The following is a 9,829-nucleotide window of genomic DNA, read 5'->3' as shown; positions in this document are numbered from 1 at the left end:
CGTCTGCCACGCTGATCCTTAACACTGGGGCCCTTCTGGGGTGTGTACTTAGTCTCCTCCTGTATTCCCTGTTCACCCACGACTACGTGGCCAAACACGACTCCAACACCATCATTAAGTTTGCTGACGACACAACAGTGGTAGGCCTGATCACCGACAACGATGAGATGGCCTATAGGGAGGAGGTCAGAGAACTGGCAGTGTGGTGCCAGGTCAACAACCTCTCCCTCAATGTGAGCAAGACAAAGGTGCTCATCATGTACTATAGGAAAAGGTAGGCCGAACATGCCCCCATTAACATCGACTAGCTGTAGTGGAGTGGTTCGAGAGTTTCAAGTTCCTTGGTGTCCACATCACCAACGAACTATCATGGTCCAAACATACCAAGACAGTCGTGAAGATAACACGGCAAAACCTTTTCCCCCTCAGAAGACTGAAAAGATTTGGCATGGGCCCCCAGATCCTCAAAAGGTTCTACAGCTGCACCATTGACAGTATCCTGACCAGTTGCATCACCACCTGGTATGGCAACTGCTCGGCATCTGACCGTAAGGCGCTACAGAGGGTAGTGCGAATGGCCAAGTACATCACTGGGGCCAAGCTTCCTGCCATCCAGGACCTAATATGGGCTTTCAGAGGAAAGTCCATAATAGCCCATAAAATTGTCAGAGACTCCAGTCACCCAAGTTATAGACTGGTTTCTCTGCTACCACACGGCAAGCGATACCAGAGCGCCATGTCTAGGACCAAAACGCTCCTAACAGCTTCTACCCCCAAGCCATTAGACTGCTGAACAATTCATAAAAATCGCCACCGGACAATTTACATTGACAACCCCCCTCCCCTCTTGTACACTGCTGCTACTCGCTGTTTGTTTGTTACTTATGCATAGTCACTTCGCCCCCACCTACATGTACAGATTACCTCAACTAGCCTGTACCCCTGCACACTGACTCAGTGCCAGTGCCCCCTGTATATAGCCTCTTTATTGTTATTCTTATTGTGTTACTTTTTATTATTACTTTTTATTTTAGCCTACTTGGTAAATATTTTTTTCGTGACTGCACTGTTGGTTAAGGGCTTGTAAGTAAGCATTTCACGGCATTTCACGGTAAACATTTGTTGTATTCGGCGCATGTGGCAAATAAAGTTTTTTGTTGTTGTTGAATTTTACCCCCTTTTCTCCCCAATTTCGAGGTATCCAATTGTTAGTAGTTACTATCTTGTCTCATCGCTACAACTCCCGTACGGGCTCAGGAGAGGCAAGCCGCACTGCTTCTTAACACAGCGCGCATCCAACCCGGAAGCCAGACGCACCAATGTGTCGGAGGAAACACCTGGCGACCTGGTTAGCGTGCACTGCGCCCGGCCCGCCACAGGAGTCGCTAGTGTGCGATGAGACAAGGATATCCCTACTGGCCAAACAAATTGTGCGTTGCCCCATGGACTTCCTGGCTCGAACCCAGGCTCTGATGCAGTGCCTTAGACCACTGTGACACCCGGGAGGCCCCAATAAAGTTTGATTTGATTTGAAATTACTTTGCACTCTTTGGACAGGTGTGTGGCCACATGGAAACACCAGTTAGACCTCTCACTCAAACCCTTATAATTTTGTTGTCTTATATTGCACCTACCTCACATTTTCAAATAATATTCTTATCATGTTACTGAATACATCCAGAGTGTTTCTGACTTCGTTATCAACAAATGCTGCAAAAGTTACAGTAAATGTAAAATGCACATAAAATCAACCGTGTAATATTTGGATTCAGTTGTGTCCTCACCTTTAGTCTAATCATTTTCACATAATCTCCTTCTTAATTGCTACCATGGTTATTCCTTTGCTTTCCGTATTTCTTCTGTAAGAAATATCTCAATTTAGCCCTATCCATATAGGCCATTCCCACGAGTGATGGGAGTCAATTGCCCTGATATTTGTAATGTAGGTGTAATGCACTTCTATGAGTAGTGGGTGCGGAGTCAGGTTGCAGTGAACAGAGGCGCCGGCGCAGGAAAAACGGTCACGCCAAAACACCAGGCGCATAACAAAGACCGGCCCAAAACCGGCCCTAAAAAAACAAGAAAGTCGTACAACCACAAACAGGAACAGAGGAAATAAGCCCGCACAAAAGCAGGCGGGCGTCACCGGTTTAAATAGCCCAACTAAAACCTAAACAAGAAACAGGTGTAACCAATAAGACAAAACCAACAGAAAAGGGAAAAGGGATCGGTGGCAGCTAGTAGACCGGTGACGACGACCGCCGAGCGCCGCCCGAACAGGAAGAGGAGCCACCTTCGGTGGGAGTCGTGACAGTAAGTGTTTATTGTGTCCACCTGTTTTTCAGACTGCACCTATGTCAATCTACAGACGAGGCCCAGTTCCCATAAAGGAAGGTGCCACATCCACCATATAATCTAGCTTTGACAAAGTCGAAACGAGTCAGTTTTTTTAAGAATAAAAGCACCATGCATAGAAAACAATTTTTCTTTTGATATTTTTGGGAGATCACCTTTTCTACTCTTCCATTTCTTAAATGATTATTACATGGTCTATGTGCTGCAAATTATTATTACATGGTCTATGTGCTGCAAATGATTATTACATGGTCTATGTGCTGCAAATGATTATTACATGGTCTATGTGCTGCAAATGATTATTACATGGTCTATGTGCTGCAAATGATTATTACATGGTCTATGTGCTGCAAATGATTATTACATGGTCTATGTGCTGCAAATGATTATTACATGGTCTATGTGCTGCAAATGATTATTACATGGTCTATGTGCAGCAAATGATTATTACATGGTCTATGTGCTGCAAATCACACAACAGTATGGATTTAAGAGGCCAAATTTAATTAGTTAAGTGAGATTATTGAGAGACCTTCCAGAGATATTTTTTTATTTTATTTAACCTTTATTTAACCAGGTAGGCAAGTTGAGAACAAGTTCTCATTTACAATTGCGACCTGGCTAAGATAAAGCAAAGCAGTTTGACACATACAACAACACAGAGTTACACATGGAGTGAAACAAACATACAGTCAATAATACAGTAGAAAAATAAGTCTATATACAATGTGAGCAAATGAGATGAGATAAGGGAGGTAAAGGCAACAAAAAAAGGCCATGGTGGCGAAGTAAATACAATATAGCAAGTAAAACACTGGAATGGTAGATTTGCAGTGGAAGAATGTGCAAGGTAGAGATAGAAATAATGGGGTGCAAAGGAGCAAAATAAATAAATACAGTAGGGGGAGTGGTAGTTGTCTGGGCTAAATAATATATGGGCTATGTACAGGTGCAGTAATCTGTGAGCTGCTCTGACAGCTGGTGCTTAAAGCTAGTCAGGGAGATAAGTGTTTCCAGTTTCAGAGATTTTTGTAGTAGATGTTTGTAGATAAAGGTAGGCCTATATATTTTCAGATTACTGTGACCATGGCCAAGTATAGGTTCCAACTAACACTCACATCTCATATCAATTGTCATTGTTTTACATCGGATTATAGCAGAATTCTAGATGAGTCAGGCCAATGCACCATTACCACAAATCCACAAATGTTTTCCCCATCTGGACAATCCCCCCATACAATCTCTTCAATTCAGTACATGCACATTGCACACAGCATATTGCCAGTGTTCCCTTTCTTGTATTTTTTCTTAAGTGAGCGAGTTAAGCACGTACACGCGGTAACCATCAGGAAGTTAGACATCTCATTAGCAGACAAATTGCTGGTGGGCATATTTACATGTCTCTGTACATTTAGATGAACAATGATACAAGGTACATCTGATAAAGCATTCAAAGTACTGTTAGTATCGTTTAAAACTTAGCAGGACTCACTCAATCAAGCTATAACATTATTCTCAGGGCAAAGACAAACTAGTTTGCATAATTGTCAACATTACAAATGAAGAGTTTTGAACAATCACTTGCTCGTTTTGGGTTATTGGTAGTTGACAGCATTGCTGGAACATAGAGATCAATATGTTCTCTTGTTATCAGGGATCAAACTCCTCTTCTTAAACAACACTGTGTAATGAAGGGACAAGGGACACCTCTAGGCTTTCCAATAACTCCAATCACTCAATAGATCTTTATTATGGGTTTAATACAGGTGCATAAGGTAATTGCTGTTCTTGTGCTGACAAGTAATATTTCTTTACAAATGTCTGTACAAACCGAGCTCTTACATAATACAGATTTGATGGCTGAATTCATGAGACGCAAACACCTGTGAAGAGGACCTTCACATTGAGCCAGACTAACATACTGTAAATTAAGTGTCTGAATACAGGTGACTTTCTGTAGGTGCAAGGACTGGATGGAGACTGATAACTATTAAGCAGCTTTATCGGGTCAAACCCCATTAAACACCATCAGCCACAGAACTAGAACTGTCTGTCACTTCCTGTATCAATAAAGTTTAACCCCACACAGTCAAAGCATTGGCCAATAGGAAAACAGATCATTTGTATCAGGTAAATAAATAGGTAAACACAGTTATTTCCTGTAAAACAGATTCACCACATATTAGCACTGTGTATAACTGACATATAAATGAAATAATTACTCAGGAAATAATCCCACAATACTAACATTGATTTGAAGGGCATGTTGTATTACCAAATGCATCAATACTAGACTTGGAGGTGGTCTTCAGGAGTGTCAAAATACATGGATATAACATATGGACCACTGAAAAAGGAAAAATACTTATTTTAACTTGATACAACAATTTACGAAATTAGAGGTTTGGAAGCAAACAGAATTTTTTTTTTTTTAATACTGCCTTCTTACAGCTTGGGACTTCAGTAACTATTAGGCTAACTATTTAGCAGTCTTATGGCTTGGGGTTAAACGCTGTTCAGGGTCCTGTTGGTTCCATACTTGATGAATCGTACCGCTAGCCGTGTTGTAGCAGCGAGAACAGTTTATGAAGTCCCATGCAGATGAATGATGTGCCAACTACTATCCTAAACACTACAGATGGAGGATCTTAATTTGAGCCAGTTTACTACAGCAGGAAAATAATCCTGCAGCAACAGGAAATATGAATTATTATGTGGATTATAATTAATGGACATTTTGTAGAGGTTGATACACTTTGCATTAGGTAAAATCAAGTCCCAAATGTCAAAGTGAAAATTACAAATCTTAGAAGCCTTTTAAAACTCAAATACACTACAAGTTTGCATTTACTGCTTTGCAGGAAAATTGACAGCTGCAGACGGACTCTGGATTCTTATAGGCCTAACTGGAGCCTTTAAAACAACACACTGAAGTGTAAATACATGAAAGGAAAGACCCTCCCAAAACATTTATTTTTAAAGAAGAGCACAGACATGTAGTTCCACAACTAAAAAATCCACGAGGGCAACAAATAGGGTGGAGATAAGAAGATGGTGGCCCAGATTAGCCTGTAAATTAACTGCCACCCAGTTTGAGAACAGAGTAGCACCTAAGATGATGAGGCAATTAACCAACATGGAGAGAAGGAAGGCAAAAGAGTAACAAACAAACATAACAGAACATTCTGTGATGTCATAGTAGCAAATGTTGGGACGTTGGATGCAACAGTTTTATTCTAAAAAAAGGAGCTGCCAAAAAGAAACATTTTATTCATAAGGTCATTATGATAGAAGTCAATGGGTGCAATAAATTGATGTTTCCTTCAATACTTGCTGGTCAGTTATTGCTGGCTTTTGAAATACAGTGCCTTCGGAAAGTATTTAGACCCCTTGACTTTTTCCACATTTTGTTGTGTTACAGCCCAAAACTAAAATGGCTTATATAGTTTTTCCACCCCTCCTTAATCTACACACAATGCCCCAAAACAGTTTTTAGAAAATGTTGCTAATTTATTTATTTAAAACATGGAAATATCATGTTTACATAAGTATTCAGACCCTTTACTCAGTACTTTGTTGAAACACCTTAGAACATCTTCTTGGGTATGATGCTACAAGCTTGGCACACCTGTATTTGGGGAATTTCTCCCATTCTTCTCTGTAGATCCTCTTAAGCTCTGTCAGGTTGGATGAGGAGCGTTGCTGCACAGCTATTTGCAGGTATTTCTAGAGCTGTTCGACCGGGTTCAATTCTGGGCTCTGGCTGGGCCACTCAAAGCATTCAGAGACTTGTCCCGAAGCCACTCCTGCGTTGTCTTGGCTGTGTGCTTAGGGTGGTTGTTGTGTTGGAAGGTAAACCTTCACCCCAGTCTGAGGTCCTGAGCGCTATGGAGCAGGTTTTCATCAAGGATCTCTCTGTACTTTACTCTACCACAAAAGCCTGATTGGTGGAGGGCTGCAGAGATGGTTGTCATTCTAGAACGTTCTCCCATCTCCACAGAGGAACTCTAGACCATTGGGTTCTTGGTCACCTCTCTGACCATGGCCCTTCTCTCCGGATTGCTCAGTCTGGCCGGTGGCCAGCTCTAAGAAGAGTCTTGGTGGTTTCAAACTTCATCCATTTAAGAATTATGGAGGCCAATGTGTTCTTGGTCCTTCAATGCTGCAGAAATGTTTTGGTACCCTTCCCCAGATCTGTGCCTCGACACAATCCTGTCTCGGAGCTCTACGGACAGTTCCTTTGACCTTATGGCTTCGTTTTTGCTCTGACGTTCACTGCCAACTGTGGGACCTTATATAGACAGGTGTGTGCCTTTTCAAATCATGTCCAATCAATTACATTTATCACAGGTGGACTCCAATCAAGTTGTAGAAACATCAAGGATGATCAATGGAAACAGGATGCACCTGACTTCAATTTCGAGTCTAATAACAAAGGGTCTGAATACTTATGTAAATAAGCTATATCTGTTTTGTTTTTTTATATATAATTTGCAAACATTTCTAAAAGCCTGTTTTTGCTTTGTTATTATTGGGTATTGTGTGTCGATTGCTGAAAAAAATCATTCAAATAAACCTGTATCGGAAACAACATGTGGAAAAAGTCAAGGGATCTGAATACTTTCCGAAGGCACTGTACCTAAGTCAGTAAGTAATACATGTTCCAGTCTAGTGTGGTGATACTTCATTCTTGTAGCTCCAAGCACACTTGCATTGAATAGCTTTAGTAACTGAACAAGATAGCAGCTGGGAATGGCTTTGGGGGCCAAAGAGAGATTTCCTGTCGAAACTGTAGGTAATGGAACCTTTGAACTGGGACAGGAACTCCCACCTAGACACAGACAGTCTTAGGAAGACAAAAAACATTTAAATCCCCATGTAGACTAACTGCTGCCAGTGTTTCTATAGCTTTCGTGCAACTATGTTAGATGAAACAACACAAAACAAAAAATACCTAACAAGAGGTAAATTAAAAACGAGGCAATTGTACAGCATCACCGGTTGTCATCATGGGAAGTGGACACTCTTGTACTGAACTCATAGTTCAGCTTTTTAGTGCAGCATCTCGAAACAACCAATGCATCATGACGTTTGTTGAAAAGCTGACTGAAATACAAAAAGAATCAATGTTTTTTTAAATACCCCAATTAACCATGTATGATTAAAAAAAAGTGATGATGAATGTGCCACACTACAAGCAATGTACCACAAGCATCTATCACAACTATCTCGACCAGCTTAAAATCCAAGCTGGTCTAAACTGAATTTTCCAGCAGGGCCCCATATGCAATTATGCAGTCCAATACATCCACAGTGAGGTTTCAACTGATTTGTACTATTTGTCTTTAGTTTAAATGATTTAATAACATTTCAACCTTGTTTAACATTACCTAGTCCAATTGTGGCATAACAGTAGGCCTATTTGTTTGCATCCGTTTCAATGCGGTGCTCATATTTTGAAGGTGAACTGCTGATTCCACTATTGTTGGAATGTTGCTCACTTCCAATATCATTTTCTCCAGTCCAAGAACTTACATCTCGCTTGATTGACCTGCCATCCCGAAAGGAACCTCCTGCGAATTAAATAGTGATTGCAACTTGCAACGTCCTCTCAGAAACGTCTATATGAACACACCATACGGATGATCCTATTGAGAGTCTTGAGCAGATCGACCCCTAGCCTTTTGAAGGCCCTAAGCCAGATTTGGTACAGTGTTAAAGTAAAAATGTTGCAGTTCTAAAACTAATGTCATGCAATTCTACTCATTTTGCCATGAGGCGGTGATTGTTCTTTTGCAGTTTTATAGCTAATTTCATGCAATTCTGCACATTCAAATCAATTCCTACAATTCTAGGCATTTTGCCTCGACTAATGCCATTTTCATACGATATCTGAGTGAGAGTGACTAACAAAACCAATGCCCTGTGTGCCCAGTCTGTAATTTGATGATGATTAGGCTACTACTTGGTTTAGATAGCTGGCTAGACTACCTTACCTAGCAACATAAAATGTTTTTGCTAACATGGGCTTTGAGTGACTGTCATTGACTGACATAACAAGTGAAAAACTGCTGATGCACTACCAAATGTCCAACTTGTAGCTTGTGTATTCCATCTGTATAACTCTCAGCAGTAAGTTGAGTCCGCAACTGAGTTACTTAACATGAAATAAATAATAAATTAAAGTCTGTAAACTCTGGTCTTGAGGGCCAAATATCAAGGTAAAATGCACGACTGATCATTTTCATTTATCTGTGGGAAAACAGTGCCCTCTTGTGCGTAAAATTAAATATCCACAAAAGAGGCCATGGGAGATTCAGTGTGAGATTGTTGTGCATTAGTGCATTGCCCTAATAGTCTACACTGTGGCAGACACACTGTTAATTTGGTACTGCTACTGAAACTGCCACTTCTGGCACATGTGTCAATCCTCAATAGGCGCTTCGCGGGCGCTGCTCATCACGTTGCCACGCAACAACCATCCATGATCACGCAGGACCTAACGCGTTGCATACTGGGAGTATCTCGGTGATGCTGATTCAGAGTCGCCAGTAGTTACCACAGCCACAAAGTCATAAATCCCGCCTATTTCTACCATTTATATGCTTAAAATCTGATTTTAAACCTAATTCCCTAACCTTAACCACACTGCTAACCTTATGCCTAACCCTGACCTTAAATTAAGACCAAAAAGCAACAACAAAATCATGCATTTTTACGATAGCCAGACTTTTTGGCTGTGGTAACTAGTGGAAACCCTGATTCAGAGGAGTAGAACGAAGCGGATAACGGGGAGAATGGAGACTGGTGCAACGACAAACGACACATAGCCTATGTCTTCACCACGACCTCGCTCAAGAAATGATGCACCTCTCAAATTCCTCGCGCACCGAGGCCTTACACCGAAGTCAGAAGATAAGGTCTGGATGCAATGTTTTTCTCTTTGTTGAATTGACGTAAATGATCTTGCGGACATAAAGCACATTCAAAGGCATTGGCACCTTGGCTATAATAATGCTTATACACGGTCGCTCGCTTTGCTATGATAACTTGGGATAGCAAACGCCCCTTTGCTGTTTCTAGAGAAGAAAGAAATCTGGAATAGATTATTGGCAATCTACAACACAATTATTGACAACGTTGCCAGATGATGTCAAGAGCTTAAACATAACAATTCGTTTATTTTACATCTATATAACAATAATCATTAATAATTTATTAAAAATCACCCTAATGCAGATTTACGTCAGGGATTTGATTCACTCACAACGGGAGATGGAGTCTGTTACAAGCATCTAATCGGGTTCCTTTGCGTGGGCTTGCCCGATTGTAAACGACATTTCCCCTAGTGCCACTTGCGTCCATCCCATGCAGTGGAATGTTGAATCGCGGTTGAAATGTGTGATATTGGTCAATTAGGTGATTCCCGAAATATTTTTTTAGGGGCAGAGTAAAGCTACACAACATACCCATT

The 9,829-nt window shown here is 41.0% G+C and overlaps 1 protein-coding gene across 1 annotated transcript in view; it reads left to right on the top strand.

Moving 5' to 3' along the window:
• Positions 1-8,992: 8,992 nt before the first annotated feature.
• LOC112253546 (tau-tubulin kinase 1) overlaps positions 8,993-9,829 on the top strand; it is a 36,302-nt gene continuing 35,465 nt past the window's right edge. The window contains exon 1 of the mRNA XM_042299901.1: positions 8,993-9,275. The gene's annotated coding sequence lies outside the window, so the exon portion shown is untranslated. The remainder of the gene's footprint in view (positions 9,276-9,829) is intronic.

Source organism: Oncorhynchus tshawytscha, linkage group LG16, assembly GCF_018296145.1.
Source record: "Oncorhynchus tshawytscha isolate Ot180627B linkage group LG16, Otsh_v2.0, whole genome shotgun sequence".
NCBI lineage: Eukaryota > Metazoa > Chordata > Actinopteri > Salmoniformes > Salmonidae > Oncorhynchus > Oncorhynchus tshawytscha.
This window is presented reverse-complemented; position numbering and strand designations above follow the sequence as displayed.